At 55.7% G+C, this 12,259-nt stretch overlaps 4 non-coding genes across 4 annotated transcripts; 3 read left to right on the top strand and 1 right to left on the bottom strand.

Moving 5' to 3' along the window:
• The first annotated feature begins 3,326 nt into the window (after nucleotides 1–3,326).
• On the top strand, nucleotides 3,327–3,399 carry TRNAI-AAU. The gene has a single exon. It is a non-coding gene; the product is annotated as a tRNA-Ile (tRNA).
• Nucleotides 3,400–7,203: 3,804 nt separating this feature from the next.
• TRNAI-AAU lies at nucleotides 7,204–7,276 on the top strand. The gene has a single exon. It is a non-coding gene; the product is annotated as a tRNA-Ile (tRNA).
• A 3,622-nt stretch (nucleotides 7,277–10,898) lies between these two features.
• Nucleotides 10,899–10,971, bottom strand: TRNAA-CGC. The gene has a single exon. It is a non-coding gene; the product is annotated as a tRNA-Ala (tRNA).
• Nucleotides 10,972–11,083: 112 nt separating this feature from the next.
• TRNAI-AAU lies at nucleotides 11,084–11,157 on the top strand. Its single transcript has one exon. It is a non-coding gene; the product is annotated as a tRNA-Ile (tRNA).
• Nucleotides 11,158–12,259: the final 1,102 nt, after the last annotated feature.

Below are 12,259 nucleotides of genomic sequence, written 5' to 3'. Positions count from 1 at the left end.
GGCGCAGGGTGACCTTTGGGACTTCCCTGGACACCATCCTCCCACCGCCCACAGCCAGACCCCCCAAGCCCACACTCGAGCCCACACCTCCGACAGGAAGGAGCAGGAGGACCACTCCGCCCAGGGACACCACCACTCAAAGTCAGCTTCACTTGCTTCCTCTTCTACCCCTTTCCTCCCAAGTTATGCGCCTCACGGAGCCGGCCCTGGGAAGACGCAGGCACGGCACTCTGACTGGTGCAAGCCAAACGCCCACACCGAGAGTTTAGCACGGGCTCTTGAGGCACTGGAGGAACCCCATGCAGAAGCACTGACGGAGCTAAGCTTTACGGCCAAGGGCCCTACCTGTGCAGAAAGCCAACTTGCTTGTGAAAAGACGCCTCTTTCGGCTCCCCTTCCAAACTTCCAAATGCCTCCAAATGGGAAAACACACACACTGAAATACCCAAACAGTCCTAAGGCTGGGGCCAGGTGAAAAAGAAAAGCAAGGAAAAGATTTCTAAATGGCCACCCTGCCAGAGTCGTACAGCTCCGCAAGTGAAACCCGTGGGAGGGACATTACACAGAAAGGGGAATGGAAAGCTGCCCAAATTGAGATGCTGTGGAAAGCTACAGCCCCATCGCTACTCCTACTCTGCACACTTCTTGCAACAGCTGATGAACGGCCAGGTGCTTTTCGCATCCAAGCCCACACCAGGGAAAGACCTTGAGAAGCTTCCCGTGGCTTGCCTGGTTCAGCTGGTCAGAGTGTGGCACTCGTGGAGGCAAGATGGTGCAGAGGAGCCCCTGGGTGGCTGTGGGCCTGGGGAGGATGGCTTTTGATTTTTCGGCCTGACCGCTACGGGCAGCCAGGCCAAAAGTCAGATGGCCGGCTCTCCCGTCCACCACGCTCATCAGGAGCCCTTAGCTGACCGGCTCGGAGAATGCGGGCAGCGTCCCCCACTACCTCTCGCATGCAGCGGCGCTCTGCCGCAGGCTAATTCCCGCAGCTGGCCTGACTCTCAGGCACCGGGCAAAAAGGCAAGGTCTCTTTGGCCTTAAGCTGGACACAGCATGAATTGGGGGGGTGGGGGGCTTGCTACCCAGAGCTGGGAAGGGGTCCGAGTCCCAGCCACGCTCCTCGGCACAAACACCAACGCTCCCTCCTGGAGTGTGTCTGGGCTGAGAGTTAGCCCTGAAACAAGCACCAAGCTTCAGAAGACAACACAGGGATAGATCACTTGACGATTGCCTGCTCTGGCCATTGACTCTGAAGCGCCTGGCATTGGTTACTGTCAGAAGACGTGATAGTGGCCTAGATGGACCATCGGTCTCACCCAGGAGGGCCGTTCTTATCTTCACCACTTTCCTCTAACCCAAGCAAAGCCAGAAGCAGGCCCAGCTCAGCAACTCTAGCAGACTCCTGGCCTCTGGCCCAGCATACAGCAAAACGACCCTGCCTCCGCCAGGATAGACAGCCACCGACTCCCTCTTCCAGACCAACGCAGCCCTTCCCCGCTTTGGCTGTCTCCAAGCTGTCTGCATGCTCTGCTCTGCTCCACGGCTGCCATGCTGCCTGAGATCAGGAGGCTGCGAGGTCTCACGGTCTCAGCTGAGCTGGTATCGCATGCCACCCCGCCCATCTCCTCATTCTCTTCATGGACCCCTGGGATGTGAGTAATTCTGTATTTGAGTGGCTCTCCTCCCGGCCAATGAGCTTGGCGTAGACTAGCAGGGAGGAGGAGGAAAGGATTGTGCTCCAGTGAGAGCTCAGAAAGAAAGGTGCAGGTCCCCCACTAGAGCCCAGCACAGCAGAGCAAAGCAGAGCAGAGCAGGCTGGAGAATGTGTGTATGGGTCTGACTACTTCTCCCATGCTCTTCCATTTGAGCTAACTTCCCCCAGCTGTCACCAGCCTCCCAGTCAGCGCAAAGGGGAGAAGGGCCGGGTGTGACGTTATTGATATAAATTGGGACCATATAGAACATGGGTTGCAACCAAGGTCCTGCAGTGGTACCAAATCTTAGATAAAGGGGTCATCTAAGGTGTCTAAAACCAGATTATGGGTTGCTGGTTATAATTATGCTGTCTATATGTCTGTATCATTTGTAGTTAAAGTTATAAGTATTGGCTCTGTAATGTCTATAGTTTGTATTCTGCTCTGCCTCTGGGAAGTGTCCCAGACAAGCTGATGTTAGCCCGGCATAGCTGGATTGATGGCCCATTAAAGGGCCATTGGCTACCAAATTGACCCATGGAGAGAAGGCAGACACGCCTTGTGACTCAGCAAAGTATGCAGGGACTGGCCCATGTGACTCTAGGCTCCATTTTGCTGTAAATTTCCACAGTGAAGACAAAGGGATTCTTACACCTGGAAAAGTCTATATAAGGCCAATGCCTCATCTCCATCTTGTCTTCAATCCTGCTTCTGACCTCTGGAGGGACTTTGCTAAAAACTGAAGCTCTACACCAGGGACTGAGGACCCATCCCAGCGGGGGATGTTCCAGAGACTTAAATTGAACCTGCAGTTTACTCCATCACTGCTGCAAGCCTGAACTAAGAACTTTGCCATTACTGTATGTAATTGATTCCATTTAACCAATTCTACCTCTCTTCTCTACCTTTTCCCTTTGTAAATAAACCTTTAGATTTTAGATTCTAAAGGATTGGCAACAGCGTGATTTGTGGGTAAGATCTGATGTGTATATTGACCTGGGTCTGGGGCTTGGTCCTTTGGGATTGAGAGAACCTTTTTCTTTTATTGGGGTGTTGGTTTTCATAACCATTTATCCCCAGGACGAGTGCACTGGTGGTGATACTGGGAGACTGGAGTGTCTAAGGAAATTGCTTGTGTGACTTGTGGTAAGCCAGTGGGGTGAGACCAAAGTCCTTTTTGTCTGGCTGGTTTGGTTTGCCTTAGAGGTGGAAAAACCCCAGCCTAGGGCTGTAACTGCCCTGTTTGAGCAATTGGTCCTGATTTGGCACTCTCAGTTGGGTCCCGCCAGAATCGCTCCGTCACACCGGGGTGGAAGAGCTTTGTGCTCCGCAAGGGCTGGCCTTTTGGGAGGCCAAGCGGGGAGAGGGATGGAGGCCACTGGAGGAGCTGAGCTGGCTGACTGTCCATGGCTTCTAAAAGAAGGGCAAGAGAAGGTCCCGGGGCTGCCTTGCCGCTGGAGTATGCGGGCATTGATCCGCTGCCTCTCGCATGCGAAGCGGCGCTCTACCACTTGAGCTAATTCCCTACCTTGGCAGGTGGTGTCTCGATCCATCCATTCGATAACGGAGGCCACATCATTCCCGCGCCAGCCGGTGACTCCTTCAAAGGGTCAGGCAGAGAGGGCACCCGTAGGCCGGCTAGCTCAGCTGGTTAGGCGTGGTGCTAATAACGCCAAGGTCATGGGTTCAAGCCCCATGCTGGCCACTCGGGGTGCAGGAGGGAGAGGGTGGCTTCTGGTCTTTTGGCTGACTGCTAGGGGTGGCAGAGGCCAAAACCAGGTGGGCCGGGAGCAGGCAAGAGCCCTGCTGGGCGCGGACGCAAGCGCCGGGCAGGAGGAGGCTCCGGACACCTCCTTGGGCTCTCCTCCCTGGGCTCCTTGCTCCACCTGCTGCCTGAAAGGAACTTGGGCCCGGGGAGGAGACTGGTGAGCCCGGCCGGCTGCCTTCCAGGCTCATAGGAGGCCAGGCTTGAGCTGCCCGGCCCGCGAAGCCAAAATCGCAGGCCTGCCGGCTCACCCCCATTTCCACACAGGGTTGACCTGATGGCCCGAATTCTTGCCGGCTGCCAGCTCCACCCAAATGGACCCGACGCGGATCATGCTCCCCAGCCCAAGCCACAGAGGAAGGCTTAATCCTCGGCACCCCAACCTAGGGGAGAGGCTTCACACTCCGCCGGCGCAGGGTGACCTTTGGGACTTCCCTGGACACCATCCTCCCACCGCCCACAGCCAGACCCCCCAAGCCCACACTCGAGCCCACACCTCCGACAGGAAGGAGCAGGAGGACCACTCCGCCCAGGGACACCACCACTCAAAGTCAGCTTCACTTGCTTCCTCTTCTACCCCTTTCCTCCCAAGTTATGCGCCTCACGGGAGCCGGCCCTGGGAAGACGCAGGCACGGCACTCTGACTGGTGCAAGCCAAACGCCCACACCGAGAGTTTAGCACGGGCTCTTGAGGCACTGGAGGAACCCCATGCAGAAGCACTGACGGAGCTAAGCTTTACGGCCAAGGGCCCTACCTGTGCAGAAAGCCAACTTGCTTGTGAAAAAGACGCCTCTTTCGGCTCCCCTTCCAAACTTCCAAATGCCTCCAAATGGGAAAACACACACACTGAAATACCCAAACAGTCCTAAGGCTGGGGCCAGGTGAAAAAGAAAAGCAAGGAAAAGATTTCTAAATGGCCACCCTGCCAGAGTCGTACAGCTCCATAAGTGAAACCCGTGGGAGGGACATTACACAGAAAAGGGGACTGGAAAGCTGCCCAAATTGAGATGCTGTGGAAAGCTACAGCCCCATCGCTACTCCTACTCTGCACACTTCTTGCAACAGCTGATGAACGGCCAGGTGCTTTTCGCATCAAGCCCACACCAGGGAAAGACCTTGAGAAGCTTCCCGTGGCTTGCCTGGTTCAGCTGGTCAGAGTGTGGCACTCGTGGAGGCAAGATGGTGCAGAGGAGCCCCTGGGTGGCTGTGGGCCTGGGGAGGATGGCTTTTGATTTTTCGGCCTGACCGCTACGGGCAGCCAGGCCAAAAGTCAGATGGCCGGCTCTCCCGTCCACCACGCTCATCAGGAGCCCTTAGCTGACCGGCTCGGAGAATGCGGGCAGCGTCCCCCACTACCTCTCGCATGCAAAGCGAGCGCTCTGCCGCTTGAGCTAATTCCCCGCAGCTGGCCTGACTCTCAGGCACCAGGCAAAAAAAGGCAAGGGCTCTGTGGCCTTAAGCTGGACACAGCCTGAAATGGGGGGGAGGGGGGCTTGCTACCCAGAGCTGGGAAGGGGGTCCGAGTCCCAGCCATGCTCCTCGGCACAAACACCAACGCTCCCTCCCTGGAGTGTGTCTGGGCTGAGAGTTAGCCCCTGAAACAAGCACCAAGCTTCAGAAGACAACACAGGGATAGATCACTTGACGATTGCCTGCTCTGGCCATTGACTCTGAAGCGCCTGGCATTGGTTACTGTCAGAAGACGTGATAGTGGCCTAGATGGACCATCGGTCTCACCCAGGAGGGCCGTTCTTATCTTCACCACTTTCCTCTAACCCAAGCAAAGCCAGAAGCAGGCCCAGCTCAGCAACTCTAGCAGACTCCCTGGCCTCTGGCCCAGCATACAGCAAAACGACCCTGCCTCCGCCAGGATAGACAGCCACCGACTCCCTCTTCCAGACCAACGCAGCCCTTCCCCGCTTTGGCTGTCTCCAAGCTGTCTGCATGCTCTGCTCTGCTCCACGGCTGCCATGCTGCCTGAGATCAGGAGGCTGCGAGGTCTCACGGTCTCAGCTGAGCTGGTATCGCATGCCACCCCGCCCATCTCCTCATTCTCTTCATGGACCCCTGGGATGTGAGTAATTCTGTATTTGAGTGGCTCTCCTCCCGGCCAATGAGCTTGGCGTAGACTAGCAGGGAGGGAGGAGGAAAGGATTGTGCTCCAGTGAGAGCTCAGAAAGAAAGGTGCAGGTCCCCCACTAGAGCCCAGCACAGCAGAGCAAAGCAGAGCAGAGCAGGCTGGAGAATGTGTGTATGGGTCTGACTACTTCTCCCATGCTCTTCCATTTGAGCTAACTTCCCCCAGCTGTCGCCAGCCTCCCAGTCAGCGCAAAGGAGAAGGGCCGGGTGTGACGTTATTGATATAAATTGGGACCATATAGAACATGGGTTGCAACCAAGGTCCTGCAGTGGTACCAAATCTTAGATAAAGGGGTCATCTAAGGTGTCTAAAACCAGATTATGGGTTGCTGGTTATAATTATGCTGTCTATATGTCTGTATCATTTGTAGTTAAAGTTATAAGTATTGGCTCTGTAATGTCTATAGTTTGTATTCTGCTCTGCCTCTGGGAAGTGTCCCAGACAAGCTGATGTTAGCCCGGCATAGCTGGATTGATGGCCCATTAAAGGGCCATCGGCTACACAATTGACCCATGGAGAGAAGGCAGACACGCCTTGTGACTCAGCAAAGTATGCAGGGACTGGCCCATGTGACTCTAGGCTCCATTTTGCTGTAAATTTCCACAGTGAAGACAAAGGGATTCTTACACCTGGAAAAGTCTATATAAGGCCAATGCCTCATCTCCATCTTGTCTTCAATCCTGCTTCTGACCTCTGGAGGACTTTGCTAAAAACTGAAGCTCTACACCAGGGACTGAGGACCCATCCCAGCGGGGGATGTTCCAGAGACTTAAATTGAACCTGCAGTTTACTCCATCACTGCTGCAAGCCTGAACTAAGAACTTTGCCATTACTGTATGTAATTGATTCCATTTAACCAATTCTACCTCTCTTCTCTACCTTTTTCCCTTTGTAAATAAACCTTTAGATTTTAGATTCTAAAGGATTGGCAACAACGTGATTTGTGGGTAAGATCTGATGTGTATATTGACCTGGGTCTGGGGCTTGGTCCTTTGGGATTGAGAGAACCTTTTTCTTTTATTGGGGTGTTGGTTTTCATAACCATTTATCCCCAGGACGAGTGCACTGGTGGTGATACTGGGAGACTGGAGTGTCTAAGGAAATTGCTTGTGTGACTTGTGGTAAGCCAGTGGGGTGAGACCAAAGTCCTTTTTGTCTGGCTGGTTTGGTTTGCCTTAGAGGTGGAAAAACCCCAGCCTAGGGCTGTAACTGCCCTGTTTGAGCAATTGGTCCTGATTTGGCACTCTCAGTTGGGTCCCGCCAGAATCGCTCCGTCACACCGGGTGGAAGAGCTTTGTGCTCCGCAAGGGCTGGCCTTTTGGGAGGCCAAGCGGGAGAGGGATGGAGGCCACTGGAGGAGCTGAGCTGGCTGACTGTCCATGGCTTCTAAAGAAGGGCAAGAGAAGGTCCGGGGCTGCCTTGCCGCTGGAGAATGCGGGCATTGATCCGCTGCCACTCGCATGCGGCGAGCGCTCTACCACTTGAGCTAATTCCCTACCTTGGCAGGTGGTGTCTCGATCCATCCATTCGATAACGGAGGCCACATCATTCCCGCGCCAGCCGGTGACTCCTTCCAAAGGGTCAGGCAATGAGGGCACCCGTGGGCCGGCTAGCTCAGCTGGTTAGGCGTGGTGCGAATAACGCCAAGGTCATGGGTTCAAGCCCCATGCTGGCCACTCGGGGTGCAGGAGGGAGAGGGTGGCTTCTGGTCTTTTGGCTGACTGCTAGGGGTGGCAGAGGCCAAAACCAGGTGGGCCGGGAGCAGGCAAGAGCCCTGCTGGGCGCGGGCGCAAGCGCTGGGCAGGAGGAGGCTCCGGACACCTCCTTGGGCTCTCCTCCCTGGGCTCCTTGCTCCACCTGCTGCCTGAAAGGAACTTGGGCCCGGGGAGGAGACTGGTGAGCCCGGCCGGCTGCCTTCCAGGCTCATAGGAGGCCAGGCTTGAGCTGCCCGGCCCGCGAAGCCAAAATCGCAGGCCTGCCGGCTCACCCCCATTTCCACACAGGGTTGACCTGATGGCCCGAATTCTTGCCGGCTGCCAGCTCCACCCAAATGGACCCGACGCCGGATCATGCTCCCCAGCCCAAGCCACAGAGGAAGGCTTAATCCTCGGCACCCCAACCTAGGGGAGAGGCTTCACACTCCGCCGGCGCAGGGTGACCTTTGGGACTTCCCTGGACACCATCCTCCCACCGCCCACAGCCAGACCCCCCAAGCCCACACTCGAGCCCACACCTCCGACAGGAAGGAGCAGGAGGACCACTCCGCCCAGGGACACCACCACTCAAAGTCAGCTTCACTTGCTTCCTCTTCTACCCCTTTCCTCCCAAGTTATGCGCGCCTCACGGGAGCCGGCCCTGGGAAGACGCAGGCACGGCACTCTGACTGGTGCAAGCCAAACGCCCACACCGAGAGTTTAGCACGGGCTCTTGAGGCACTGGAGGAACCCCATGCAGAAGCACTGACGGAGCTAAGCTTTACGGCCAAGGGCCCTACCTGTGCAGAAAGCCAACTTGCTTGTGAAAAAGACGCCTCTTTCGGCTCCCCTTCCAAACTTCCAAATGCCTCCAAATGGGAAAACACACACACTGAAATACCCAAACAGTCCTAAGGCTGGGGCCAGGTGAAAAAGAAAAGCAAGGAAAAGATTTCTAACTGGCCACCCTGCCAGAGTCGTACAGCTCATAAGTGAAACCCGTGGGAGGGACATTACACAGAAAAGGGAATGGAAAGCTGCCCAAATTGAGATGCTGTGAAGCTACAGCCCCATCGCTACTCCTACTCTGCACACTTCTTGCAACAGCTGATGAACGGCCAGGTGCTTTTCGCATCCAAGCCCACACCAGGGAAAGACGAGAAGCTTCCCGTGGCTTGCCTGGTTCAGCTGGTCAGAGTGTGGCACTCGTGGAGGCAAGATGGTGCAGAGGAGCCCCTGGGTGGCTGTGGGCCTGGGGAGGATGGCTTTTGATTTTTCGGCCTGACCGCTACGGGCAGCCAGGCCAAAAGTCAGATGGCCGGCTCTCCCGTCCACCACGCTCATCAGGAGCCCTTAGCTGACCGGCTCGGAGAACGCGGGCAGCGTCCCCCACTACCTCTCGCATGCAAGCGGCGCTCTGCCGCAGAGCTAATTCCCGCAGCTGGCCTGACTCTCAGGCACCGGGCAAAAAGGCAAGGGCTCGGTGGCCTTAAGCTGGCCACCGCCTGCAAGGGGGGGGCGGGGGGCTTGCTACCCAGAGCTGGGGAAGGGGGTCCGAGTCCCAGCCACGCTCCTCGGCACAAACACCAACGCTCCCTCCCTGGAGTGTGTCTGGGCTGAGAGTTAGCCCCTGAAACAAGCACCAAGCTTCAGAAGACAACACAGGGATAGATCACTTGACGATTGCCTGCTCTGGCCATTGACTCTGAAGCGCCTGGCATTGGTTACTGTCAGAAGACGTGATAGTGGCCTAGATGGACCATCGGTCTCACCCAGGAGGGCCGTTCTTATCTTCACCACTTTCCTCTAACCCAAGCAAAGCCAGAAGCAGGCCCAGCTCAGCAACTCTAGCAGACTCCTGGCCTCTGGCCCAGCATACAGCAAAACGACCCTGCCTCCGCCAGGATAGACAGCCACCGACTCCCTCTTCCAGACCAACGCAGCCCTTCCCCGCTTTGGCTGTCTCCAAGCTGTCTGCATGCTCTGCTCTGCTCCACGGCTGCCATGCTGCCTGAGATCAGGAGGCTGCGAGGTCTCACGGTCTCAGCTGAGCTGGTATCGCATGCCACCCCGCCCATCTCCTCATTCTCTTCATGGACCCCTGGGATGTGAGTAATTCTGTATTTGAGTGGCTCTCCTCCCGGCCAATGAGCTTGGCGTAGACTAGCAGGGAGGGAGGAGGAAAGGATTGTGCTCCAGTGAGAGCTCAGAAAGAAAGGTGCAGGTCCCCCACTAGAGCCCAGCACAGCAGAGCAAAGCAGAGCAGAGCAGGCTGGAGAATGTGTGTATGGGTCTGACTACTTCTCCCATGCTCTTCCATTTGAGCTAACTTCCCCAGCTGTCGCCAGCCTCCCAGTCAGCGCAAGGGGAGAAGGGCCGGGTGTGACGTTATTGATATAAATTGGGACCATATAGAACATGGGTTGCAACCAAGGTCCTGCAGTGGTACCAAATCTTAGATAAAGGGGTCATCTAAGGTGTCTAAAACCAGATTATGGGTTGCTGGTTATAATTATGCTGTCTATATGTCTGTATCATTTGTAGTTAAAGTTATAAGTATTGGCTCTGTAATGTCTATAGTTTGTATTCTGCTCTGCCTCTGGGAAGTGTCCCAGACAAGCTGATGTTAGCCCGGCATAGCTGGATTGATGGCCCATTAAAGGACCATCGGCTACCAAATTGACCCATGGAGAGAAGGCAGACACGCCTTGTGACTCAGCAAAGTATGCAGGGACTGGCCCATGTGACTCTAGGCTCCATTTTGCTGTAAATTTCCACAGTGAAGACAAAGGGATTCTTACACCTGGAAAAGTCTATATAAGGCCAATGCCTCATCTCCATCTTGTCTTCAATCCTGCTTCTGACCTCTGGAGGACTTTGCTAAAAACTGAAGCTCTACACCAGGGACTGAGGACCCATCCCAGCGGGGGATGTTCCAGAGACTTAAATTGAACCTGCAGTTTACTCCATCACTGCTGCAAGCCTGAACTAAGAACTTTGCCATTACTGTATGTAATTGATTCCATTTAACCAATTCTACCTCTCTTCTCTACCTTTTTCCCTTTGTAAATAAACCTTTAGATTTTAGATTCTAAAGGATTGGCAACAGCGTGATTTGTGGGTAAGATCTGATGTGTATATTGACCTGGGTCTGGGGCTTGGTCCTTTGGGATTGAGAGAACCTTTTTCTTTTATTGGGGTGTTGGTTTTCATAACCATTTATCCCCAGGACGAGTGCACTGGTGGTGATACTGGGAGACTGGAGTGTCTAAGGAAATTGCTTGTGTGACTTGTGGTAAGCCAGTGGGGTGAGACCAAAGTCCTTTTTGTCTGGCTGGTTTGGTTTGCCTTAGAGGTGGAAAAACCCCAGCCTAGGGCTGTAACTGCCCTGTTTGAGCAATTGGTCCTGATTTGGCACTCTCAGTTGGGTCCCGCCAGAATCGCTCCGTCACACCGGGGTGGAAGAGCTTTGTGCTCCGCAAGGGCTGGCCTTTTGGGAGGCCAAGCGGGGAGAGGGATGGAGGCCACTGGAGGAGCTGAGCTGGCTGACTGTCCATGGCTTCTAAAAGAAGGGCAAGAGAAGGTCCCGGGGCTGCCTTGCCGCTGGAGAATGCGGGCATTGATCCCGCTGCCTCTCGCATGCGAAGCGAGCGCTCTACCACTTGAGCTAATTCCCCTACCTTGGCAGGTGGTGTCTCGATCCATCCATTCGATAACGGAGGCCACATCATTCCCCGCGCCAGCCGGTGACTCCTTCCAAAAGGGTCAGGCAATAGAGGGCACCCCGTAGGCCGGCTAGCTCAGCTGGTTAGAGCGTGGTGCTAATAACGCCAAGGTCATGGGTTCAAGCCCCATGCTGGCCACTCGGGGTGCAGGAGGGAGAGGGTGGCTTCTGGTCTTTTGGCTGACTGCTAGGGGTGGCAGAGGCCAAAACCAGGTGGGCCGGGAGCAGGCAAGAGCCCTGCTGGGCGCGGGCACAAGCGCTGGGCAGGAGGAGGCTCCGGACACCTCCTTGGGCTCTCCTCCCTGGGCTCCTTGCTCCACCTGCTGCCTGAAAGGAACTTGGGCCCGGGGAGGAGACTGGTGAGCCCGGCCGGCTGCCTTCCAGGCTCATAGGAGGCCAGGCTTGAGCTGCCCGGCCCGCGAAGCCAAAATCGCAGGCCTGCCGGCTCACCCCCATTTCCACACAGGGTTGACCTGATGGCCCGAATTCTTGCCGGCTGCCAGCTCCACCCAAATGGACCCGACGCGGATCATGCTCCCCAGCCCAAGCCACAGAGGAAGGCTTAATCCTCGGCACCCCAACCTAGGGAGAGGCTTCACACTCCGCCGGCGCAGGGTGACCTTTGGGACTTCCCTGGACACCATCCTCCCACCGCCCACAGCCAGACCCCCCAAGCCCACACTCGAGCCCACACCTCCGACAGGAAGGAGCAGGAGGACCACTCCGCCCAGGGACACCACCACTCAAAGTCAGCTTCACTTGCTTCCTCTTCTACCCCTTTCCTCCCAAGTTATGCGCCTCACGGGAGCCGGCCCTGGGAAGACGCAGGCACGGCACTCTGACTGGTGCAAGCCAAACGCCCACACCGAGAGTTTAGCACGGGCTCTTGAGGCACTGGAGGAACCCCATGCAGAAGCACTGACGGAGCTAAGCTTTACGGCCAAGGGCCCTACCTGTGCAGAAAGCCAACTTGCTTGTGAAAAGACGCCTCTTTCGGCTCCTTCCAAACTTCCAAATGCCTCCAAATGGGAAAACACACACACTGAAATACCCAAACAGTCCTAAGGCTGGGGCCAGGTGAAAAAGAAAAGCAAGGAAAAGATTTCTAAATGGCCACCCTGCCAGAGTCGTACAGCTCCGCAAGTGAAACCCGTGGGAGGGACATTACACAGAAAAGGGGAATGGAAAGCTGCCCAAATTGAGATGCTGTGGAAAGCTACAGCCCCATCGCTACTCCTACT

Source organism: Mauremys reevesii, linkage group 12 (genome assembly GCF_016161935.1).
Source record: "Mauremys reevesii isolate NIE-2019 linkage group 12, ASM1616193v1, whole genome shotgun sequence".
Classification (NCBI taxonomy): domain Eukaryota; kingdom Metazoa; phylum Chordata; order Testudines; family Geoemydidae; genus Mauremys; species Mauremys reevesii.
Note: the sequence above shows the minus strand (reverse complement) of the source record. Positions and strands in the feature narration are given on the sequence as shown.